Source organism: Schistocerca gregaria, chromosome 6, assembly GCF_023897955.1.
Source record: "Schistocerca gregaria isolate iqSchGreg1 chromosome 6, iqSchGreg1.2, whole genome shotgun sequence".
NCBI classification, from domain to species: Eukaryota; Metazoa; Arthropoda; class Insecta; order Orthoptera; family Acrididae; genus Schistocerca; species Schistocerca gregaria.
Window position 1 is genome coordinate 43,233,441 of NC_064925.1, and position 12,496 is coordinate 43,245,936.

General features: G+C 42.0%; 1 protein-coding gene across 1 annotated transcript in view; it reads right to left on the reverse strand.

The window, feature by feature from the left end:
• Positions 1–12,496, reverse strand: part of LOC126277920 (alpha,alpha-trehalose-phosphate synthase [UDP-forming] A-like) — an 86,563-nt gene that overhangs the window by 31,315 nt on the left and 42,752 nt on the right. The window lies entirely within an intron of this gene.

The following is a 12,496-nucleotide window of genomic DNA, read 5'->3' on the forward strand; positions in this document are numbered from 1 at the left end:
TAGCAAAGCTCTTTAAAATAATACAGTGATGATTGATGATAAAAAGGAACAAAAAATATCCACGACTTTGAAGAACCCTAAAAGTGAAATTCTAGACAATGCTTGTGGATGGAGAAAAAAAGGAACTCCATTGTCTTGATCAATCATAAAAGAAAAGGCACTGATTTTGCAGGAAAAATTTAAGTGGGGACAATGAAAATCAGAAGTTTGCAACATGTGAAGGCCGCCTACATCGGTGGAAAAAACAACATGACATTCAAAATGTAATTTTTTCTGGCAAGAATCTGTCTGCTGTGAAAACAGCTACCAATGAATTTATTTTGAAATTCAAAAACTCAGTTAAAGGGCTTAGCTGACCTTGATGAAGGTTGAGTCTGGCTTAAACTACAAAACGCTTCCTACAAGAACTCTTGCTGCACAAAATGAGTCTACAACAGCTACAAAATTTGCCAAAGGTAAAATAATTATTGCTCTCTGTAGTAACGTTAATGGAATGGTAGTCACAAAATGCCATTGTTTGTGATTGGAAAAGCAAAAGAACCAAGGGCTTTCAGAAACCTTGACATGGCATCACTGCCAGCATATTATTGTATGTGAAAGTCAACATGGATGGAATCCACACTCTTTAAGGAATGGTTTTATGGCTAGTTCATCCCTGCTATTACAAAACACATAAAAGGAAAAAATACTCCCTAAACACGCTACACTGATGCTTGACAATGAGAAATTTCATCCACCTGAAGATGAAACTGAAAAAGGTGAAATAAGGGCTTTATTTCTTCCTAATAAAGTGACATGTCTAATCAAACCCATGGACCAGGGTGTTAGTGAGTTGCTGAAGAGGCGATATTGTAGAAAATACACTGGATCAATTTTAGAGAGGACACAAGAAGCCAATAGCTTGTTTCAAGTGATGAAAACAATAAATGTAAGAGATGAACTCTACACAATTGCCAATGCTTGGGAAGAAATGCCAGCAGAAATGCTTGAAAAACCTTAGCACAAACTGTGGCCAAAATTAAACGAAAATGAAGAGGAAACCTCAAAAGAATCAATGAAGATAAACAATGAAAGTCACGATGAAGACAGTCCAGTGCTTTTTGATGGATTTGCAAGCTTTACAAGTGAATGTTGAGCTCAGTGATGTAAGTGAATGGATCAGTACAGCTGACATCTGCACAATGGAAGAAGAATTAACCGATGACCAAACCACTGATGCTATAACTCGAACAGCCCATCAGAATCAGAACAGTGATGATGACAATGAACCTACAGCTCGAGTATCACATCCAGGTGGTATAAATGCATTTGATGTAGCCCTTCAGTACACTGAACAAAGCTCAATGCCTATTCCAACACACATTTTGTGAAGGGAATGGCAGAACCTCACGGAAAAATCAGGTTGTTGTCTGCTAAGCAAAAGAACGTTATACACTTTTTCGCCCTACATAAGAACAAAACATTTTTTACTATGTGATCTCTCATGTTTTGGAAAATTAAGTGCAAACGTGTTGTATGTCAGTGGAGTACTGTAATAAGGTATGTAAGGTTGTTAAACTTTTACTCACTGTAACAATACCTTACTAGTGATACAGACATATTATACAGTACAGGCACTACTGTACAGTATACTTTCATGTAAGGTTTTTTGATGTGTCAACATTTTCATTTTGTTACTATTTTAATGCAGAACAAACTTTCAGACAGCATTTCCAGTTGAAAATTAGTTGAACTGTACTGCACTGTGATGTTACAGATCAAAAAAAGTGTTATTCTGATACTCCATCCTTGTTCCGTCTATCCTCCAGGTCCTGTAGGAGATGAATTAGTGAGGTTCTGCTGTAATACAGATGTTGTTACAAATTAAATTAAAAGCAGTTATGAACAATATTAGCAAAGAGAGCAAGTTAATGTACAGGACACACATACATTTAGTGCTACACATCTCTTGTACAACTAGGTGATAACTTTTGATATTAACATTGTTCAATAACTACCACAGTAATTTTAAAAAATGGCTAAACAGTATGACAGCTTCTGTGACTGCAACTGCCTGAACCTTTTATCAGACTCACAGCCTGAATTTGCATAATAATTAACCATGTCAGTCACTGTAGTAAGTAGGCTTACAAACTCAGCAGTGCTCATTTCTTTCACATTGCTGGTTACAACGAACAGAAAAAAATGAACCTTACTTTGATATAACTATTTAGTAGAAAATAACACCCTGTACATTTTGCAAATGTGACTATGGCCTGCTAAGTAGCATACTGTTAGTGCCAGGGCAGGCTTCACTCTGATCTGCATCAATCACTTGGGTATTTCTGGATGTGACGAATGTGAGAGAGCATTTGCATGGTTCATTCCTTGGTAAACTTATTTGTGTTCTCTGATGTGAACTGCTACTCTCATGAAGCTATTGTATTGTTAAATATGCTGAAGACATAAAACTGAATGTGAATTACAGTAAGCAATACAAGTACAATTATTCAAAACTTTTCACCAACGTGGAATTCTGATACCGTTTCCAACATCTAGTTACTGAGAACACATTTCCTGCCAAAGAAAGGTTAAGCACACAGAAGATGTGATCAGAGGTCAAAGTCACTTCACACACATACCCGTCATTGGCAGATATGTAAATGATTATAGAGTTTCAATTCTCTGTTACAGGGAGAACAACCATCAGAGTGCATTAGTGCAATTAATATTTAGTGTTGTTGCCAGGCCTGGTAGGATATACGAGGGGTTTGAACAGCATCAGATGTCAAGTGATCAATGCAGAGGACAAGGAGATACCAAGTACTCCTGTCAGATGGCTTTATCGACACCTGACAGAGTTTGAAAGGGACATCACAGTAGGCCTCCATTTGGCCAGCTGGTCAAGTCACGCAACATCCAGATTGTGGAACATTAGGACGTGACAGTGGCCTGACGCTGGACCGCACAGGAACATGAGGGCAGGCACATTCGTCATCTAGGTAACAGTTGAACATGTCTGAGCACAAGAAAGGAAGATCACGGCACACAGCAGTCAGTGTCAACCTGCACCACCAGCCAGTAACAATTGGACTAAGAAACTACTATCCCACACAAAGGCGGCAGTTAACACAGCACATACGACAACATCTGGAGTAGTGCTGTGAACAGAAACCATGTACTAATAACAAATTATGTCACATTGTGTTCAGCACCGAGCAGCTGTTCTCCACTACTCTGCGAACCACCATCAGTGAGTACGGGGGCAACCTGGGGAGAGGTCTCATCCTGAGAATGTTTCAAAGATGTACAGCAGTGTTACTCTCAGCATGACAGCGTGGGTAACTTCAGGTCACCGTTGGCAGTGATTGTGCGCACAGCAGTATTTCACAGATATCCACATCCTCATATGTTATCCCTTATGTGACAATATCATGGAGCTTTTTTTTTTCAACAGGACAATGCTCGTCCACACACAGAACATTTCTCTACAGACTGTCTACGTCATACCTTTTATATGCACCCGATAAAACACCTGTGGGACCAGTCAGGACGTCATCTCCATAGTAGTGCCAGTATCCAGTGTATCGAGGACCGGTCATCGGCAATTACTGTGGGCTAGCTTGTCTCAGGATGTGGTAAGAGAACTTTGAGCCACCCTTTCCTTCAGAATCAGTGCATGCATCCATACGGAAGAGGGTGCAATGTCACACCAGTAAGTGGGCTCACACTGCCAGGTTCCTCATAAATTTGACTCTATTTTGCAGTCACTGAAACCCTCCCATCCTGTGAAGTTTCGTTTCACTTCCTCCTCCCTTGGTGTATGCTTCACTACTTTTGTCAGAGAGCGTAACAATGTACGATGGTGTGCTGGAAAATTAATGCCTCTGAACTTTTTACACAAAAACTGTTACAGCATTTTAAATAAAACAAATGTTATTAACACTCTACATCTTTATTCTACATGTCTACACATTTATTTCTCAACATCGTTGAGTTTGCTACAAACACTTTTCTCCCAATGAGAGACCAGTTTGTTGTGTACTGTCACTGTAATGTTTAATTTTGTATACGGAGCCATAACTTCAACTACACTTACACCACTTCATGCCTATCAAAATGAGGTCCTCAAAGATGTTCTTCAGCTTTTGGAAACAGATGATCGGATGGGGTCAAGTCGGGACCGTATGGAGGAAGATCAATGACAGTGAACTTGAGGTGTCAGAATGTTGCATGATGTCACAGCACTCATGTGCGGTCTGGTAGTATGGTGCTGAAAGAGAGTGCACTGCATTTGTGGACAAGCACTTTGATTTCAAAACTCTATTACAGCACGCTGTTTCTCACACACATCCGTAGTTACATTACATACCACCGGAAATCAGATTTCACTAGTGGCAGGAGGCTGCAAATATGTGAACATGAAGAAAGACGGAGAATGTTAATAATGCTTTAAGAATTTTCAGGCAAAAAAAATTGAGGCATTACATGCCAGCACACCCTTGTATATACAGATAAGACCAATTACAAATGAAACTAAAATAAAAACGAAATGCAAAAGCACTGTCTTGTGATTGTAGCAGATGAAATACACATAGAAAAAAAAAATGTCAGTTTCACTCATGCTAGCCTTCTGATGTGAGGTCTCAATGGACCTTTCTGCCTTGCCACTGCAAGCTCCAATTACTCACAAAACTTTCCCTCTCTCTTTTTCCGTATGAAAGAACACCACATTCTGGATGCTAGTGTACCTGACACTTTCTTAATACAAACATTGTAGGAAAAGACAGATTGCTACTGTAAATCTGGTAACGTGCCGCAGAATTTGATTCCTCGCCAGACGTCATGGACGGTGAAGACCCCTAGAGGTCTCTGTACCATCGCGTCGGAAGCCGAGACGGCGCACGCATCCTGGCCCGCATTTAGTGTGAGGGCGCCACAGTGGGACACGTGGTTCGAGCAGCCAATAGCGGTGCTCCCAATAGAGTATTTAAGTGCCTGCCTCTCACTCAGCCAGCAAGTCTAATCGTTGTGTGAGTCTCGATACATCGCCTCGACAACAGACAGCATGTTTATTGTTCTTTGTTTTCATTAATAGTGGACATCTTGGATTCGTTTGGTTGTCTCTGTCACTCTGTTGCTTCTGGCATGTTGTCGTTGTAAGGTCTCTCTCCGTCGTCTGTCATTGTTTCGTTTGTTTCTGTTTGTTTGTTTGTTTGTTTGCGTGCCGATCTCCGTTTGGTCCCACCGTGCTTTCTCGGCCACCCCGCGACCGTTCCAGTCGTGGTCACAACAGCAAAGAAGACATGCCAAGTTGCACACACACACACACACACACACACACACACACACACACACACACAATTAAAAGAAACTTACACATAGCTTTTGCCCCCCCCCCCCCCCCCCGCCCCCCACCACCACACGCACACACAAGCAAGTTGCCACCTCCAGCATCTGGGGCTGGAATGCAACTACCACCTGGGATGCAAGCATCAATCTGGAGGGGCTGGAGGAGGGGAAAGGGTGGTAGTGTGCAAATGAGGAGAAAAGTGGATGGTGTCTGGTGGAGGGTGCAGGTACTAGGTTGCCAACAGGCATAGCGTCAGGAGGTTGTGGGGCTGGGAGTTGGAGGAAAAAAAAGGAGCAAAAAGGAATGGAATGGGAAATGATGGGCAGATGCTTTGGCAGAGGGCTGCAAATAAACAGGGTGGGTGATGAGAATGTGAGAATGGGGAGCAGATGACAAAACAGAGAGGGTGGAAACTGTTGGGTGGAGGGTGTGGGGACAGTATGTTGCTGTAGGTTGAGGCCAGGATAATTACGGGAGTGGAGAATGTGTTATAAGGATTGTTGTGTTGGCAGAAGAGCCAACACTGTGTTACTAGAGGAGGCCGAAATGCACACGTTTTAGCTCAAGCAGGCTGCCGTGAGGAGGGAAGGATACTGACATGAGGTCTGGAACATGCCAAGGCATTAGAATTCAGAAAGCGGACGTAATTAGTTTGATATTTAACTTTAATTCATTAATGATGAACGTCGCTCTTGGCGGTACACGAGTCACAATATTATCAGTTCACATAGTACTAATAGTAACTGAATATGGTGCCTTGCTATGTTGTAGCAAATGACATAGCTGAAGGCTATGCTAAACTGTCGTCTCTGCAAATGAGAGCGTATGTAGTCAGTGAACCATCACTAGCAAAGTTGGCTGTACAACTGGGGCCAGTGCTAGGAAGTCTCTCTAGACTAGATCTGCCGTGTGGCGGCGCTCGGTCTGCAATCACTGATAGTTGTGACACGCGGCTCCAAAGTATACTAACGGACTGTGGCAAATTTAAAGGCTACCACCTAGCAAGTGTGGTGCCAGGCGGTGACAAAACAAGGATAACACCCATCTGTGCAGTTCAGAAAACCTGGTGGTGGGTGGAAAGATTCAGATGGCTCAGGTAGCAAAGCAGCCATTGAAATAAAGTGAATTATGTTCAGCTGCATGTTGTGCCACAGGGTGGTTAACTTTGCTCTTGGCCACAGTTTGACGGTGGCCGTTTATCCTGATGGACAGCTGGTTGGTAGTCATACTAATATAAAAAACTGTGCAATGATAATGGCAGAGCTGTTAAATGACATGGCTACTTTCACAGCTGGCCCTGCCCCCAACGAGGTAATATAAACCTGTGACAAGACTGGAATAGTAAGTGCTGAGTGGGTGGGCAGGACAGGTTCTGCGTCTCGGTCTTCCACAGGGATAAGATCCTCATGGCAGGAGCTGCGATTGGGAGTGGCATAGGGATGGACCAGGATATTGTGGAGGATGCGTGGGCAGTGGAACATCACTTTAGGATGGTGGAAGTATCTAGGGTAGGTGCCCTTCATTTCAGGACATGATGATAGGTAATCAAAGTCCTGGCAAAGGATATGATTCAGTTGTTCCTGTCTGGGGCTGTATTTGGGTGATGAAGGCGACACTCCTTTGTGGCTGGTTCTTGAGGTTGGTGCGAGGATTGGGGGTGTGAGGGGATCTGTTTGCAGATTACCTTTGGGGGATAGTGCCTGTCCGGAAGGCCTTGGTGACACCCTTAGGATACTGCACAAGGGAGTTTTTGTCACAGCAGATATGCTGCCCCAGTTGTATGGGGGTGGGAGGGGGGGGGGATTTTTTGGAGTTAAAGGGATGACACCTGTCAAAATGCAGGTACTGTTGGTGGCTGGTGGGCTTAATGTGGACAGAGGTGCAGATGGAGCCATCAGAGAGGGGGATGTCAACATCTAATAAGGTGTCACTCTAGGTTGAAGAGGACCACATGAAGTGTATGGGAGACAAGGTGTTAAGGCCGTGAAGTAAAGAAGATAGGGTGTCTTGGTCCTAAGTCCAGATCATTAGGATATCATCAATGATCCTGAACCAGCCTAGGGGTTCAGTGTTTTGGGAGGCTAGGAAGGTCTCCTCTAGGTGAATAATGAAACGGTTGGCACAGGAGGGTGCCATGCAGGTGCATATGGGTGTGCCACAGATCTATTTATATACCTTCCCTTCACATGACAAGTGGTTCTGGGTTAGGATAAAGTTAATAAGATGTATGTTAGTAAGATGTAAGAGAGGAATGAGGTAGTGGGTTTGCAGTCTGAAGGATGCTGGGAAAGGTAGTGTTCAATAGTGATAAAACCATGTGCATGAGGGATGTTGGTCTGCAGGATGGTGGTGTCAACAGTTGCAAGTAGGGATCCAGGAGGTAAAGAGTTGTGTGTGGTGGAGTGTCGGTGAAGGAGGTGGTTGGTGTCCTCATTGAAGGAGGCTAGATTATGGCCAACTGGTTGGAGGTGTTGGTCAATAAAGGCTGAAATTCTTTCAGTAGTGGCACAATAATCAGCCACAATGGGGCATCCATGATTTTTGGGTTTGTGGATTTCGGGGACCATGTAGGTCAGTATGCAGGGTGTCATAGGGGTGAGTAAGGAAATTGATTCTGGTTGGTTTAGGGAGGTGGTGGGGGGGGGGGGGGGGGGGGCAGGGGGAAGGTACCAAACTGCTTGGTCATTGGTCCCAAACGAATCCAGGAGAGATGTTCTCGGAAAGGTCTAAGACTTTAAGCAGGGATTGGAGTTTGTGATGGATTTCTGGGTTTTATAGGTGGAAGAGTCAGATAATTGGTGGAGGCCATCTACCAGGTAGACACCGAGGATCATAACAACAGTAGTGGAATCTTTGTCTCCAGGTAGGATGATTAGGTCAGGATTTGTTTCAAAGTTGTGTATGGCTTTTCTTTCTTCCACTGAAAAATTTACGTTCTGAGGAACGGACCAGGGGGAAGTATGGTGAAACTAAGTGGGAGGTAAGGAATTCCTTGAAGGTGACCAGTGGGTGGATAGGTGGAAGGGAGGGAGTGAGTATCACAGTTGGATGGTTATGTAATTGGAAGAGGCAGGGTTCAGTGTTAGAATTAGGACGGTTTGGTTGGAGGTGTTGGTGGCAAAGAAGCACTTTCATTGGAGGGATCGGGAGGAAGAGAGCAGCAGTCCAGCATTCTTATATTTGGGTGTAGGGCTAATGATGTGGCCTTTGGATAGGGCTGGAACTTCAGTGGAGCTGAGGATTTTTGTGGAAAGATTAACAACAGCATTAAGGGAATGTTTTGGCTCTGGAGTTGGTAGGGAGTTAGTGAGTTTTGAGGGTTGTGTCAAGCTGAAAAGGACAGCTAGGCAGGTTTTCACTGCTATGAGGGTGGGTGAGGAGGAACACTATGGGTGCCCCGAGGTGGCAGTAAGATGGTAGCAGGTTGGATAATTTATGGAGGTGTTGATAGAGGTGGTGTCTGGAATGCTCCTCCAGGTACTACTACTACTACTACTACTACTAGTAGTAGTAGTAGTAGTAGTAGTAGTAGTAGTAGTAGTAGTAGTATCTTGTGGAGGAAGCAGAGGTGTTTCCGGGGTGTTGTGATTCAAAGCTACATGCAAGTGTGTTTTAATTAAGCCCATCTTGCAACGTGATGTGACTTCTTTATGGTAAGTAGCAGTCTGTCTTATCCTACCTTGGAGATGTTTCAACTAGGAGTTTCCATTGTTTGACTTTCTTAATATGTGTTGTTTAGCAAAGTGATATTTTCTGTTTTTTATCCTTTTCTTCCTGCAAGAAAAAAAGTGCACTACATTTCCTTGTCTTCTTTGTTACATAGTCCACAGTAACATAGTATTCCATGTTTTAAAGCTCAGTTCTTTTTATTCTGCTCCACGTGCTGTGTTACCTAGTTTCTATGTGTCTTTCATTAAGATATAATGTAGGAAGTTTTCTGTGTTAATAGAGATGTCTTGGACCCTTCATACATTGAATTCCAGCAATGAAATGTTCAAGAAGAGTTTATTATTTCTGCATTTGCATATCTGTAATGTATCTTGCGATAACAATGACTACATTTTCGATATGTCCCAAAAAGAAATATTGCCATAACAGATAATCCATTATGATTTACCTCAGGCTTTAAGGAGCCTAAAATATAATTTTTATCCATTTTGTCAATCTCATTTGCTACATGCCTCATACAGATTTTTAGCATGTGAAAATTCCTGAAATAATATATCACGCATAGAGGAACATCACAGTCTTTAAAACAATATCTCATTTATTTCTTAATATTTCCTCCCTTTTTTCTCTTGTGAGTTAGGTTATGTAGTATTGTCCAGCCAAGCTGAATGTCTTTCCTGTCAAATGGATTTGGGAAATAATCTGATGATAACTCAAATAATTATGGTGTGTTGGAGGGATGAACTAGAACCTGGGAGCCAAGATTTTCCCTGTATTTTACAACAAACTCCTTTGAAAGGGATAAGAGTCATTTTTTACTGATCTCACTGTTAAACGACCACTTGTACAGTACACAACTATTACATTACTTTTACTGGCACCACATTTTCAATGATACCATTACGAAAGCCAGAGGTACATATAGCACAACCTGCAGAGGTGTCAGGTAAAATAGTGATTGAAATTTATGCAAACAACATCCACCATGAGAAACAGAGCCACAATCTGGTATACGCAAGTTAATTTGCAAAACCTAAGATAACACAAACCGTGAATGAGTTAAATCGATATACTAGTGTACAAAACATTAACCAATCCAAGATAACAAAGAATAATTGCTCAAGGCATTACAAGAAGTGCTGGTGAGCAGCAAATCAAAATTTCGTCCCACATTAAAAAATCTTGAAAATGTCTGCACCATAATCTCATTCACTTGTAGACTTCCCTTGCACCAATTTCTGGAATTGTGATATTATGAGCTTCTATATGACTTACTTAACTCCTCCGGAACAGGCCATGAAGGCCCAAGGGTACCAACTGGCTGCCGTGTCATCCTCAGCCCACAGGCGCCACTGGATGTGGATACGAAGGGGCATGTGGTCAGCACACCACTCTCCTGGCTGTATGTCACTTTCCGAAACCAGAGCTGCTACTTCTCAATCAAAAAGCAGAATTCATGCAGCTGCATTCCCGAAACTTAATGGAGCAAGTAGCTCCTCAGTTTGCCTCATAAGGGCTGAGTGCAACAGCGCTTGGCAGACCAGATGGTCACCCATCCAAGTGCAAGCACAGCCCAACAGCTCTTAACTTCGGTGATCTGATGTGAACCAGTGTTACAACTGCGGCAAGGCCATTGGCATATGACTTACTTACCATTTGATAAATTAAATGCTGGGATTTCAGCCAAATAAACTCTGTTTCTTCCTCTTCTGATTTTTCAGCGTGATACCTTTTCATCATCTTCAGAGTGAGCCAACAGACTGAAGCTACAGTACTTGTTCCATTGTTTTACACCACAGAAACACGAGTATCAGAGAAATTGATCAGCGGCAAAGAGTATGCATAAACTGAGTGTGGCTACATGGTTGATAAATGCTGGGCATCAATATATATATTATTAACTGTATTGTAATGATGTCTTTGTGAGTTAGTTAAAGAAAGCACATAATTCCATGATTTGTGCACACAGAAACTGCAATCTCTGTTAATGACACTCTTCACAAAATAAATTTCAACTGGTTCTTTTGTCACCTAGTTGCAAAAAGATGAAGTTATGATACAAGTTTGATATTTTCATGCTTCACAGTGTGATTTAGTGTTGATGCAATATTTTCTGCCACAGATACATTTTTGGGCGGTAAGACCTGAATGTACCTAGGTTATTCCATGCGTCTTTCATGGAGTATTCCATGCAGCTTTCATGGAGTTGTCTACCTGATGAATGATAAACCACACACTCGCAACACATCTTGTTAAATCTCAGTCTTGCAAAATGTCAAGTAGTCTTTGATGGAACCCCAAAATGCTGCTATCTTCATGGGAGGGCAAAAATTACTTTAACTTCATTCATGGAGGTTTAACCTAGTTTTGATGACAGGTTTCCCACATAAGTCAGGGAACCCACTAATTGAAATCTCTCTTGGTCTTCTACCTGACTCCTTGTATCCATCTTTGTTATTTGTAGCACTTTACAAACCTGTTATGGAGAACACCCATTTGCTTCAAAAATTCTCTTAGTGTAGAATCTCATCATACAGACTGTTCTCATCCACAATGCTGTGTGCTTTACAAACCAAAATTGTGAGGACACTCATCATCTGGGAATGGTGGTGGCAGCTATTTGCATGTAAATATAAGTCTGTATGAGGCAGTTTCCAATAATCTGTGTGAGCCAACATGCCATCATTTTGCAAACAAATCAAAATATTCACAAACGGAAGGCAGGACTCCTCTTTGATTTATACTGCAAAATTGAATTTAAATGATTTTAAAATACTTGTGATGTATTCTCAAAATCGAGCCACACTACAAGACAGATAGAAGTTTAAATCCATGGCTTTCCTGCCACACATGGGAAAGCTTTCGTCAAAAATAGGTTGGCTCCTCTCCAAGCACAAAGTGCTTTACCATCCACGGAAGACAGAAGCACTTTTGGGTTCTGGCAAAGATAACTTGATACACAGCAAAGCTGGGGTTTACACGATTCCCTGCAAGTGTGGCCTTTTATAAATAAGGAAAATGACTCCTATAGTACAAGGAAGATGCATGGAACGCTGTAGGTACACCTGGATCTTAACGCCCAAGAGATCAGCTGTAACAGAACACTGCGTCAACACCAGTCATTAAAAATAGTATGAAAAAGTCAAAATTCTAGAAATAGTATGAAATAGTCAAAATTCTAGCAATGACTTCATCTTATGGGATTCAGTGGTGAAAGAAGCAGTTGAAATTAGTTCGACTGAGAATTTAATTATTAGAGAGAGTGGTTCCAACATGGACAAATCATGGAATACAGCACTATCTTTAACAAACTTGAAAAAGATGTCACTACAGTGCACCTAATAATTGTATATTGACATCCTAGTACGGATTGAGCATGTACGCACATATTCAGTTAATGCATACACTTTGCCATCGATCAAGGTCTCTAGTTTTTGTGTGTCTATGGAAACAATGGATTGAGTCCTGTAGGTTTGATCTGATGGCTCACTCTGA